At 46.8% G+C, this 13,448-nt stretch overlaps 1 long non-coding RNA gene across 1 annotated transcript; it reads right to left on the reverse strand.

The window, feature by feature from the left end:
* Positions 1-3,148: 3,148 nt before the first annotated feature.
* LOC139256045 (uncharacterized) lies at positions 3,149-11,668 on the reverse strand. The gene is made up of 2 exons (XR_011592151.1): positions 11,385-11,668; positions 3,149-3,778 (listed from the first exon to the last, which is right to left on the reverse strand). It is a non-coding gene; the product is annotated as an uncharacterized lncRNA (long non-coding RNA).
* Between the last annotated feature and the right edge of the window lie 1,780 nt (positions 11,669-13,448).

The raw sequence follows: 13,448 nt of genomic DNA on the forward strand, positions 1-13,448 counted from the left end.
ACCCCCTTCCTGCTTTCTCGCCATAACCCTTGATCCCCCGAGTAGTAAGGACTTCATCTAACTCCCTTTTGAATATGTTTAGTGAATTGGCCTCAACTACTTTCTGTGGTAGAGAATTCCACAGGTTCACCACTCTCTGGGTGAAGAAGTTTCTCCTCATCTCGGTCCTAAATGGCTTACCCCTTATCCTCAGACTGTGACCCCTGGTTCTGGACTTCCCCAACATTGGGAACATTCTTTCTGCATCTAACCTGTCTAAACCCGTCAGAATTTTAAACGTTTCTATGAGGTCCCCTCTCATTCTTCTGAACTCCAGTGAATACAAGCCCAGTTGATCCAATCTTTCTTGATAGGTCAGTCCCGCCATCCCGGGAATCAGTCTGGTGAACCTTCGCTGCACTCCCTCAATAGCAAGAATGTCCTTCCTCAAGTTAGGAGACCAAAACTGTACACAATACTCCAGGTGTGGCCTCACCAAGGCCCTGTACAACTGTAGCAACACCTCCCTGCCCCTGTATTCAAATCCCCTCGCTATGAAGGCCAACATGCCATTTGCTTTCTTACCTGCAAGCCAACTTGCAATGACTGATGTACCATGACACCCTTGTCCCATTGCAACTCCCCTTTTCTTAATCTGTCGCCATTCAGATAATATTCTGTCTTCATGTTTTAGCCATCAAGTGGATAACCTCACATTTATCCACATTATACTTCATCTGCCATGCATTTGCCTGTCCAAGTCACCCTGCAGCCTCTTAGCATCCTCCTCACAGCTCACACCGCGATCCAGCTTAGTATCATCTGCAAACGTGGAGATATTACACTCCATTCCTTCATCTAAATCATTGATGTATATTGTAAATAGCTGGGTTCCCAGCACTGAGCCATGCGGCACCTCACGAGTAACTGCCTGCCATTCTGAAAAGTACCCGTTTATCCAGACTTTATGTTTCCTGTCTGCCAACCAGTTCTCTATCCACATCCATACTTTAACCCTAATACCATGTGCTTTAATTTTGCACACCAATCTCTTGTGTGGGACCTTGTCAAAAAACTTTTGAAAGTCCAAATACACCACATCCACTGGTTCACCCTTGTCCACTCGACTAGTTACATCCTCAAACAATTCTCGAAGATTTGTCAAGCATGATTTCCCTTTCATAAATCCATGCTGACTTGGACCGATCCCGTCACTGCTTCCAAATGCGCTGCTATTTCATCTTTAATAATTGATTCCAACATTTTCCCCATGACCGATGTCAGGCTAACCAGTCTATAATTACCCGTTTTCCTCTCCCCCCTTTTTTAAAAAGTGGTGTTACATTAGCTACCCTCCAGTTCATTGGAACTGATACCGAGTCGATAGACTGTTGGAAAATGATGAGCAATGCATCCACTATTTCTCGGGCCACTTCCTTAAGTACAGAGGGATGCAGACTGTAGTTTCAGGATCCAGGGAGAGAACATGGAGCAGATGGGGAGACTGGCGTGGACTCCAACACAGTGAGGATGTCGGGGGAGGGAGATTGTGTCGGGTCGTGTATTAAGGGTGAAGGAGGGAGAAGAGAGGAAAAGTCAGAGGAGCAATTACTGCAGCAGTGTCCATCAATAGTGAGAGAGAGAAGGTGGGGGTCAGAGTGGGCCCTGGACTGGCAGGTAAACTGTTTGTTTGCTGTGAACAGCTTTCCTTCTGTCACAAATAGCCTCCTGTAGCCCAGTGACACAAACAGCCCATTAAACGCCTCCAATGTCCTTTGGTCTGTTGAGGTCTCCCTTTGTGAAACATCAGCTGTTGTTAAAGCTTCTCATTCTGAATCGCTTACAGTGAGACAGTATCCACTGTCCGTTTTATTCCATGGGCTTCATCTTTGCTGGCATTGGTAACACGCCTGGGATCACTAAACACAAAACCCAGTCCGTGAATCACTTTCAGCTACTGGACATAGCATGTTCCCCACTGCACCTCTCTCACCTTCTATGTGTGAATAGAGCATCACGTCTGCAAAGCTGGTTTAAGTTTATATCCAGGCAGAAAATCTATTTAAGAAAAGCCTGTAGGCCGATGAGACAGTGCTCAGGTGCCAGTGTGCTGCTGGTTTGCCCGGCATTTTGCCTGTAATGGAAGATAACTGAACATGTCTCCCAGTGTAACCTTTGCTGTAATGAAATGTGTCTTTTAATAAGCCTCATGTCCTTGCTCATGTCTGCTGCAATTCTGTAGAAAGGGGATGTGTGGATGTTGGTGTTTGTATGGAGATGTGAAACAAGGAAACGGTATGTGTGTGTGGCAGTGACACAGCCTTGTGGTTACAGGCAGAACCATGCACCGATATCCTTGTGATTATGGTTTGAGCAGGGTCAGTTCATGAATGCTCAAGCTAAGAGGTGCCAGGGATCAGAAGCAGAGGCAGTAAATCAAATCTAAATGTAAATTCCGATGTAGTTTATTTCATGTATTCCTATTTTAATAGCTTTTTCTGAATGTGGCCTATGCCAAGTGCCAGGATATTGGATCAGGCCCACCATAGAAAATGAGTTTGACACCTTGAGGTAGACAATGTCAACCAGATTCCCCCATCCACCAACCTAACAACTTCTTTACAAACTCAAGCTAGCTTGTAAGACTTGACCATGTTTACCGGAATCCATGTTCAGTATCTCTCATGGCCCCTTCCCTTTCCCCATGATGGAAAACAGCATCTCTCAGGATCCCTTCAAGCACCTTTCCAGTGATTGAGGTCATGTTGATGGGCCTTCAATTCCCGAGCTCTGACTTGTGCCCAATTTGAAAAATGGGAACTACGTGTGCTACCTTCCAATCTCAAGGAACAACCAATGATGCTACTGAGCGGTTGGAGATATGGGCAAGGGGCTAACAGAGCACCCATCCCATCTCTTTAAACACACTTGGGTGGATATCATCCGCACCTTACACCATCAAGTTTACCCCGCTCGGTGACTTTGCTGACAGTGAAGTGTGATGAGAAAGACCAAAGTGCCGTTTGCCCCTCTCAGTGTGACCCTGAAGGACTGTGCCCATGCTGAAGTTCTCCCCCCATACAATCCTCCCCACAGATTGTCCTCACTGAGCTCCAGCCAGGTGATGCTAAACACTCCCGCATGGTAAAGACAAAAATCCACAGCAATATGTTGAAAGCAACACTAATTTATTTGTCTATATCGCAAATATTAAACTCCAGTCAAGTTACAGGAGTTATTAGCATCAGCAGAAACAAACCTCAACTGTCAGAATGAACATGGTTCAGTCGGGATGTGATTAACAGCAGCAATAATAGCAGAATCCCACCCCTGCAGTCACTTGTGAACTCTCTGGTGTTTCATCAGGGTGGATGACTGAGTGAATCCCCTCCCACACTCAGAGCAGGTGAATGGCCTCTCCCCTGCGTGAATTCGCTGGTGCCTCAGCAGGTGGGAGGACCGAACGAATCACTTCCCACAATCGAAGCAGGTGAACGGCCTCTCCCCAGTGTGAACTCGCCAATGTGTTTCCAGCTTGAAATATTTCCCACAGTCCCCATATTTACACAGTTTCTCCCCAGTATGACTGCACTTGTGTCTCTCCAGGTTGGCTGATCGGCTGAAGCCTTGTCCACATGCAGAGCACGTGTACCATTTCTCCCCACTGTGAACAGTGCTTTTTGCTTCCATGGTCAAAGGCCGATGATATTCCATTCCCGATGAATTGAGTGACTCAGTCATATCTTAATGTGATGTTTGGTTTAAGCCTCTGGTCGACAAATCTTCTCCTTTTAATAACCTGTAAAGTGAGTTTCAAACAGAAAAAAGGGTGGGTGAGAGAGAACCCATAAAAACACAAAGGCAGGTTGTGAAATTGAGCTGAATGAACCTGGCTATTTGTGCGGCCGCCAACAGAAAAAAAGTGACCACGAAAGCTGCCGGATTGTCAAAAAACCCAACTGATCACCAATGTCCTTCAGGGAAGGGAACCCACCACCCGGTCTGGGACTACACAAGACTCTGGCCTCTATGGGAGGAGGGAGAGGTGGGCAGGGCGAAGGGGAGGGAAGTTAAACATCTGTAACTCGACCAGAACTTTGACAGAACCTCCCAAACCCACAATCTCTCCCACCTAGATGGACCAGGGCAGCAGGTGTATGGGAAATCCATCACCTCCAAGTTCCCCTCCAAGTCTCACACCATCCTGACTTGGGCATATATCACCGTTCGTACATCGTCACTGGGTGAAAATCCTGGAACTCCTCACCTAACAGCATTGTGGGAGGGCCTTCACCACACGGACTGCAGCGGTTCGAAAAGGCCCACCATCACCTTATGAAGGGGAAAATGGAAATTGGAAATATATTCTGGCCCTACGAGCGACATCCTAAGAATGGATTCAAACAAATCTGTATATTGAAAGCCTCTATAGAAATACTTGTTCCTAAAACAATACGCTTCTACATTGTGCGGGCAGTGTCTGTTTCACAACCTAATCTCCCCTAGAATCCACCGCCGTTGATAGTCTCTCATCGGAAATTGTTGGTCCCGACTGGGCCCAGAGGTACTGGGGGTTAAACCCAGCAGCTTCTCCCCCTCTCCAATCCAGCTCAAACTGATGCAACAAACAGACCCACACAGGAGGCCAGGGAGCGACTTCTGCATCCAGCGCCCACCCTGATACAGAGCGGCTCTGGATTGGTCGCTCTGTGTTTCCAGTATCGATGCACTGAAGATCAGCATATGAGGGAGAAGTGAATAGAGGCTTATGATGAGAGAGTTAGAACCATAGAATCAGAGAATGGTTACAGCACGAAACAAGACCATTCGGCCCGTCGAGCCCGTGCCAGCTCTCTGCAAGAGCACCTCAGCTAGTTCCACTCCCCCACCCTTACCCCACAGCCCTGCAAATGTTTTTCTTTCAGGTACTTATCCAACTCCCTTTTGAAAGCCGTGATTGAGTCTGCCTCCACCACCCTTTCAGGCCGTGCAATCCAGATATTAAACACTCGCTACGCAAAAAGGTTTTTTCTTGTGTCGCCTTTGGTTCTTTTGCCAATCACCTCAAATTTGTGTCCTCTGGTTCTCGACCCTTCTGCCAATGGGAACAGTATCTCACGATCTACTCTGGCAAGACCACTCATGATTTTGAACATCTCTATCAAATCCCCGCTCAATCTTCCCTGCTCTAAGGGGAACATAAGAAATAAGAATGGGAGTCGGCCATTTGCCCCTCAAGCCTGCTCCGTCATTCAATAAAATCATGGCTGATCTAATCATGGACTCAGCTCCACTTCCCCGCCCGCTCCCCATAAACCTTTACTCCCATAATCGCTAAAAAAATCTATCTATCTTCGCCTTAAATATATTCAATGATCCGGTCTCCACAGCTCTCTGGGGCAAAGAATGCCACAGAATTAGAACCCTGAGAGAAGAAATTCCCCCTCATCTCAGTTTTAAATGGGCAATCCCTTATTCTGAATCTATGCCCCCTAAGCTCTAGATTCCCCTATGAGTGGAAATATTCTCTCTGAATGCACCTTGTCAAGCCCCCTCAATATCTTATATGTTTCAATTATATCACCTCTCAGTCTTCTGAACTCGAATGAGTATAGGCGCAAGCTACTCAATCTTTCTTCATAAGTCAACCCCCTCATGTCAGGAATCAACCTAGTGAACCTTCTCTGAGCTGCCTCCAATGAAAGTATATCCTTCCTTAAATACAGAGATCAAAACTGTACGCAGTACTTCAGGTGTGGCCTCATCAAAACCCTGTACCGCTGTAGCAGGACTTCTCTGCTTTTATACTCTATCCCCCTTGCAACCTCAGCTGCTCCAGTTGTCCAGGTAACTGAAGTCCCTCATCCCTGGAATCATTCTCGTAAATCTTTTCTGCACCCTCTCCAAGGCCTTCACATTATTCCCAAAGTGTGTTGCACACAATTGTGCATAATACTCCAGTTGAGGCCGAACCAGTGTTTTGTACAGGTTCATCATAATATCCACGCGTTTGTACTCTATACTTCTATTTATAAGCAGTGATACTGTCTAGTGTAATATAAACAGGGACAGGGTCTAGTGTAATATAAACAGAGGCAGGGTCGAATGTAATATAAACCGAGACAGGGTCATGTGTAATTGTAAACAGTGACATTGTCTAAGATAATATTTAAAATTACTCCTGGTGCCATGAGCTAGTGAGTACAGAAATAGGAGGAGGACAGAGCAGATGAATGCGTGGCTGGAGAGATGGTACAGGAGGGAGGGCTTTAGATTCCTGATGCATTGGGACCGCTTCTGGAGGGATGTGGGACCAGTACAAGCCGGACGGGTTGCACCTCAACAGAGCCGGGACCAATATCCTCGCCGGGGGTGGGGGGGTTTGCCAGTGCTGTTGGGGAGAGTTTAAACTAGCTTGGCAGGGGAATGGGAACCTGAGAATAGATTCAGTCGGTAGGGAAGTAAAGCTGGAATTAGAAAGCAAAAATGTAGAAAGTGAGTTTGAAGGACAGAAGAAAAAAGCAGGAAAAACCGGTAAAAAAACAAATTTAAAAGTTCTTTGTCTAAATGCACATAACATTTGTAACAAAATAGATGAGTTGACGGCACAAATAGATACAAATGGGTATGATCTGATAGCCATTTCAGAGACGTGGTTGCAAGGTGACCAGGACTGGGAACTAAATATTCAAGGATATTTGACAATTCGGAAGGACATACAGAAAAAAAAAGGAGGTGGGATAGCTCTGTTAATAAAGGATGAGATCAGTGCGTTAGTGAGAAACGATATTTGCTCAGAGGATCAAGATATTGAATCAGTTTGGGTGGAGATGAGGAATAATAAAGGGAAAGTCACTGGTGGGCAGAGTCTATAGGCCCCCAAGCAGTAGCTACACTGTTGGACGGAGTATAAATCAAGAAATAATGGAGGCTTGTAATAAAGGAACAGCAATATTTATGGGTGATTTTAAACTTCATATTGATTGGACAAAGCAAATTGGCCAGGGTAGCCTTGAGGAGGAGTCCATAGAGTGTATCCGGGATAGTTTCCTTGAACAGTACGTTGTGGAACCAACCAGGGAGCAGGCTATCTTAGATCTAGTACTGTGTAATGAAGCAGGATTAATAAATGATCTCATACTAAAAGATCCTCTTGGAATAAGTGACCATAATATGGTTGACTTTCAAATTCAGCTGGAGGGTGAGAAAGTTGGTTCTCAAACTAGGGTCCTAAGCTTAAATAAAAGGAGACTGCAGAGGTATGAGGGCAGAGTTGGCTAAAGTGGACTGGGAAAATAGATTAAAGAATGGGACGGTTGATGAGCAGTGGCAGACATTTAAGGAGATATTTCATTACCTGCAACAAAAATATATCCCAATGAGAAGGAGAGACTAAGAGAAGGGATAATCATCCGTGGCTAACTGAGGAAATAAGGGAGGAATCAAATTGAAAACAAAAGCATATGGTGTGGCCAAGACTAGTGGGAGGCCAGAGGATGACGACATTTTTAAAAGCCAGCAGAGAACGACTAAAAAAATGATTGAGAGGGAAGATAGATGATGAAAGTAAGCTAGCACAGAGTACAGAATACAATAAGAGTCCTTCATGGTAGAAGACACTAAAAACATCCCAGCAGTGGATAAGCGAAGGGCTATAGGTAGGGAGTTACGTAATACAATCACTAATGATGTAGTATTAGGTAAAATAATGGGACTAAAGGCAGAACAGTCCCCTGAACATGATGGCTTGCATCCTAGGGTCTTAAGAGAAGTGGCTGCAGAGATAGTGGAAGCATTGGTTGTAATCTACCAAAATTCCCTGGATTCTAGTGCGGTCCCAACAGATTGGAAAGCGCAAATGTAACTTGCCGATTTGAAAAAGGAGGCAGACAAAAAGCAGGAAACCATATACCAGGTAGCCTAACTTCTGTCGTTGGGAAAATGCTGGAGTCCATTATAAGGAAGCAGTAGCAGGACATTTGGAAAAGCATCATTCATTCAAGCAGATTCAACATGGTTTTATGAAAGGGAAATCAATTTTACAAATTCGCTGGAGTTCTTTGAGGATGTAACGAGCAGGGTGGATAAGGGGTAAGCAGTGGATGTGATGTATTTGGATTTCCAGAAGGCATTCGATAAGGTGCCACCTAAGAGTTTACTGCACAATATAAAAGCTCACTGGGTTGGGGGTAACATATTAACGTGGATAGGGGATTGGCTAACTAACAGAAAACAGAGGGTCGGGATAAATGGGTCATTTTCCAGTTGGCAAACATGACTAGTGGGGTGCCGCAGGGATTGGCGCTGGGTCTTCAACTATTTACAATCCATATTAATGATTTGGATGAAGGGACCGAGTTTGCAGTTGTTACAAAAATTGTGTGGAAGACACAAAAAATCTGCAAAGGGATACAGACAGGTTTAGTCAGAGGGCAAACATTTGGCAGATGAAGTATAATGTGGGAAAATGTGAGGTTATCCACTTTAGCAGAAATAATAGAAACGCAAATTATAATTTAAATGGAGAAAAATTGCAAAGAGCTGCATTACAGAGAGACTTGGGGGTCTTGTGCATGAAACACAAAGTTAGTATGCAGGTACGGCAAGTAATCAGGAAGGCAAATGGAATTTTGGCCTTTATTGCAAGGGGGATAGAGTATAAAAGCAGAGAAGTCCTGCTACAACTGTACAGAGTAATGGTGAGGCCTCACCTGGAGTACTGCGTACAGTTTTGGTCTCTGTATGTAAGGAAGGATATACTTGCATTGGAGGCTGTTCAGAGAAAGTTCACTAGGTTGATTCCAGAGATGAGGGGGTTGATTTCTGAGCATAGGTTGAGTAGGTTTAGCCTCTACACATTGGAGTTCAGAAGAATGAGAGGTGATCTTATTGAAACTTAATGATAATGAGGTGGCTCGCCAAGCTGGATGCAGAGGGGATATTTCCATTCATAGGGGAAACTAAAATTAGCGGAAATAGTCTCAGAATAAAGAGCCGCCCATTTAAAACTGAGATTTCTTCTCTGAGGGTTGTAAATCCATGGAATTAGCTGCCCCAAAGAGCTGTGCAAGCTGGGTCTTTGAATATATTTAAGGTGGAGAGAGACACATTTTCAGCGATAAGGGAGTAAAGGGTTATGGGGAGCGGGCACGGATGTGGAGTCGAGTCCATGATCAGATCAGCCATAATCTTATTGAATGGGGAGCAGGCTCGAGGGGCCAAATGGCCTACTCCTGCTCCTATTTCTTATATTCTTATGTTATAGACTGCTTCATCTCCACTCCCAATTTTCCCCACCAATTCTAGCTGCGTACAGTTCGACACTCACTGGCTCCACTCCCCCCTTGATGGTGCTGACTCTGGCTGAGTCCAGTTCTACAATCACTGGTTTCATCTCCCTCTCCTCCAATAATGGTGCTAACTGTGGCTGGGTCTAGTTCTACACTCACTGGTTCCCCTCCCCTGAAGGTACTGACTCTGGCTGGGTTCAGTTCTACACTCACTGGTTCCCCTCCCCTGAAGGTCCTGACTCTGGTTGGGTTCAGTTCTGCACTCACTGGTGCCCCTGCCCTGAAGGTCCTGACTCTGGTTGGGTTCAGTTCCGCACTCACTGGTGCCCCTGCCCTGAAGGTGCTGACTCAGGCTGGGTTCAGTTCCAGACACGAACATTCCAGCACCAAGATGGCCGCGCATGCACTCTGCTACTAACTGCATCAAGATGGCGGAACGCTGAACATGCTTCCTGTACCAAGATGGCCGCTGTTACCTTGGGCCTGTGACCGGGAGAAAGCCTCGAAGCTGTAACCGCCGATATTCCGATTATTATAGAAACATAGAAACATAGAAAATAGGGCAGGAGTAGGTCATTCGGCCCTTCGAGCCTGCACCGCCATTCAATGAGTTCATGGCTGAACATGCAACTTCAGTAACCCATTCCTGCTTTCTCGCCATACCCCTTGATCCCCCTAGTAGTAAGGACTACATCGAACTCCTTTTTGAATATATTTAGTGAATTGACCTCAACAACTTTCTTTGGTAGCAAATTCCACAGGTCCACCACTCTCTGGGTGAAGAGGTTTCTCCTCATCTCGATCCTAAATGGCTTACACCTTCTCCTTAAACTCTGACCCCTGGTTCTGGGAACATTCTTCCTGCATCTAACCTGTCGAAAACCATCAGAGCCCCTCTCATTCTTCTGAACTCCAGTGAATGCAAGCCCAGTTGATCCTGTCTTTCTTGATATGTCAGTCCCACCATCCCGGGAATCAGTCTGGTGAACCTTCGCTGCACTCCCTCTATAGCAAGAATGTCGTTCCTCAAGTTAGGAGACCAAAACTGCACACAATACTCCAGGTGTGGCCTCAACAAAGCTCTGTACAACTGTACTAACACCTCCCTGCCCCTGTACTCAAATCCCCACGCTATGAAGGCCAACATGCCGTTTGATTTCTTAACCGCCTCCTGTATCTGCATGCCAACCGTCAATGACTGATGTACCATGACACCCAGGTCTCGTTGCACCTCACCGTTTCCTAATCTGTCACCTTTCAGATAATAGTCTGTCTCTCTGTTTTTACCACCAAAGTGGATAACCTCACATTAATCCACATTATACTTCATCTGCCATGCATTTGCCCACTCACCTAACCTATCCAAGTCAATCTGCAGCCTGATAGCATCCTCCTTGCAGCTCAGGTCCCACTTCCCCCAGAACTGGTTCCAATGTCCCAGGAATTTGAATCCCTCCCTCTTGCACCACTGCTCAAGCCACGTATGTATTCTAACTACCCTGCTCCCTCTACTCTGATTAGCACGTGGCACTGATAGCAATCCAGAGATTATTACTTTTGAGGTTCTACTTTTTAATTTAACTCCTAGCTCCCTAAATTCAGCTTGTAGGACCTCTTCCCGCTTCTTACCTATATCGTTGGTACCTACATGTACCACGACAACTGGCTGTTCACCCTCCCTCTCCAGAATGCTCTGCAGCTGCTCCGAGACATCCTTGACCCTTGCACCAGGGAGGCAACATACCATCCTGGAGTCTCGGTTGCGTCCGCAGAAACTCCTATCTATTCCCTTTACAGTAGAGTCCCCTATCACTATAGCTCTCCCACTCTTTTTCCCAGTGCCGTCATGCGGTCTGTCAGGAGCTGCAGTTGGACACACTTCCCACACACATAGTAGTCAGGGACACTGGAAGCGTCCCTGACTTCCCACGTAACACAGGAGGAGCATGACACATGTCCGAGCTCTGCTGCCATGACTCAACCCTTAAATTAATTTACTTACTAAAATTTACTTAAACACCAAACAGCTACTTATTGGTTGGCTGCCAATTAAACCAATCTAAAAGTCAGTCTAAAAGAGAGTTATACTTACCAGTCGAACAGCTAACCACTTACCAGCTTGGCTGCGACGTCACCTCTCGATTTCAAACCCTCTATCTTTGTCTGCAACTGGTTGAGCTGGTCTCTGGGCCTCTGTCTCCGACTCTCGCACTCCTTATCAGCTGCTCTAGTGTCAGCACAGATAGGAAAAACAAGACAAAGCAGCATCTGCCACCCCTGCTTGCCCGAACTCACCCACTTCCGGGCTTGCAGTGGACACCGGTTGTTTATGAAGCCTCCCCGGCTCCCTGCTGGTCCATTACTCCGCTCCGTCCCGCTGAAAAGGACACTTCTGAGGAGCCTGTCCAAAACATGTCTCCTCCGCCATTACACACACCGCGCATGCTCCAAACACAACCAGCCCCGCGCCTGCGCACTGAGCTCCTGTAGTCTGGGTGCAGCACATTCTCCCCCGCGGAGCATGCTGGGTACATATGACCATGAGAAATAGGAACAGAATAATGCAACGCTCCAATCTATGGGTGCGGCATTGCTGCTGGCAGGTATCAATCAGTCACATGCTGATTGCCAATTTAGGTCTAAGAGCAAAGCAATTTGAGAGTTGTTCAACCATGATTGGACAGCAATTTCAGTCCAATTGTATGGGTCGACATTTAACAGACAGAACCTTCTCCAGGCCAAAGCCTGGACCCATGTAAACCATAAAGCCACACCAGACTTCTAAGCTGCTATTCTGAAGCGTGAGACAGAACAATCAATGAGTTACTCAAGCAAAATGTTGACATTTCTTTGAGCGCAGAAGGGTGCTCAAGAATAGACCTGGTGTCTCGCTGTACAGATTACAGAATCAGACATCAGTACCTCGCTACTTCTTACAGTTGTCTTATTTGTTTCCACTGATGGTGTAGTTGGTATAGCTAGTGTGCAGCTGAGCCCAAGAGGCGAGATAGTCCCAGGTTCAATCATTGCTTTCTGCAGAGCTAGCTGGTCTCAGACAGCAGTTTGGAGATACAGTTGGTTTCGGTGCCCCTGGACTCAGGAAACTAGAATTTCGGCCAGATCCACTGATCCCTACTTGCAAGAAAACTTGTCAAATTTGGACTCGGTTGTGATACCCCTGGTCAAGTTCCTTTCGGACATTTACTGAAGGATTGCCACTTGGGAAAGTAGCATACGGCATCCATGTGCTGTCAAACTGTCCCCAGCACGAGTTAGCACCTTGAGGGGACAGGGTAGGACAGTGAAGAAATTGCCTTGTACATTTAAGGAAAATAGGATCCAATGTCAGGATTGAGTCAGATGGCATTTTCTTTTCAGACTTGTTAGCCAAATGTTGGAACAAAGTCTCCACCAAGTGCAGCTCTCCACCAGCTGGAGTGGCGGCTGTCCTGCAGGAGCCGCTGCTCAGGAATCCGTACTTCCACGATCAAGGTTTTAGGTGGCAGACGGACGAGAGGGCTGTGGCTGGCGAGGTGACCATGGTCAGGGACCTGCTGGATGGTGGAGGAGCAGGCTGGATGGCGCCAGACATGCTGGCATGGCGCCTAAATTCGGCCGACGTCCACTGCTTGGCCGATGCCATCAAGTCGCTAAAAGCAGCTCTGGGCCCTGACTCTGTTAGGTGTGTCGAGGAGGCTCAAGCACGTGGGGAGATCCCGTCCAAACTGACCCCCATCTGGACGGAATTCCTCATCGGCGCCAAATCCCAGAACCTCCTTCGGGAGCCGGTGCCTCACAACTTGAGCCGCCTCAAGGAAATCCCCTCCATGCCTTTCAGTTCCGCGCGGTGGGGTTTCCTGTACGGGCTGCTCCTGCACACTCTCAACCTTGTCATCCTCGTCTGCCATCCGGACACGCCATGGCGTACCATCTTGCCATCCGGAGGAGGCGGGGGACCCCGATGGAGTGCACTCTACGCAGGAGTCCTCCCGCTATTTATCGGGAACTTGGCCTGGAGGGTGGTGCACGGAGCAGGCCCGTGCAATAAATTTTTAAGTCGGTTCATGGGCTCTCAGGCCGCCTGCAATTTCTGCGGTCTGGAAGAGTCTATGTTCCACGTTTTAAGTGAATATACGAGGTTGCAGCCCCTGTTCCATTATTTAAATGAGCTGCTCCTCA

Source organism: Pristiophorus japonicus, unplaced genomic scaffold (genome assembly GCF_044704955.1).
Source record: "Pristiophorus japonicus isolate sPriJap1 unplaced genomic scaffold, sPriJap1.hap1 HAP1_SCAFFOLD_684, whole genome shotgun sequence".
In the NCBI taxonomy this organism is placed as follows: Eukaryota; Metazoa; Chordata; class Chondrichthyes; family Pristiophoridae; genus Pristiophorus; species Pristiophorus japonicus.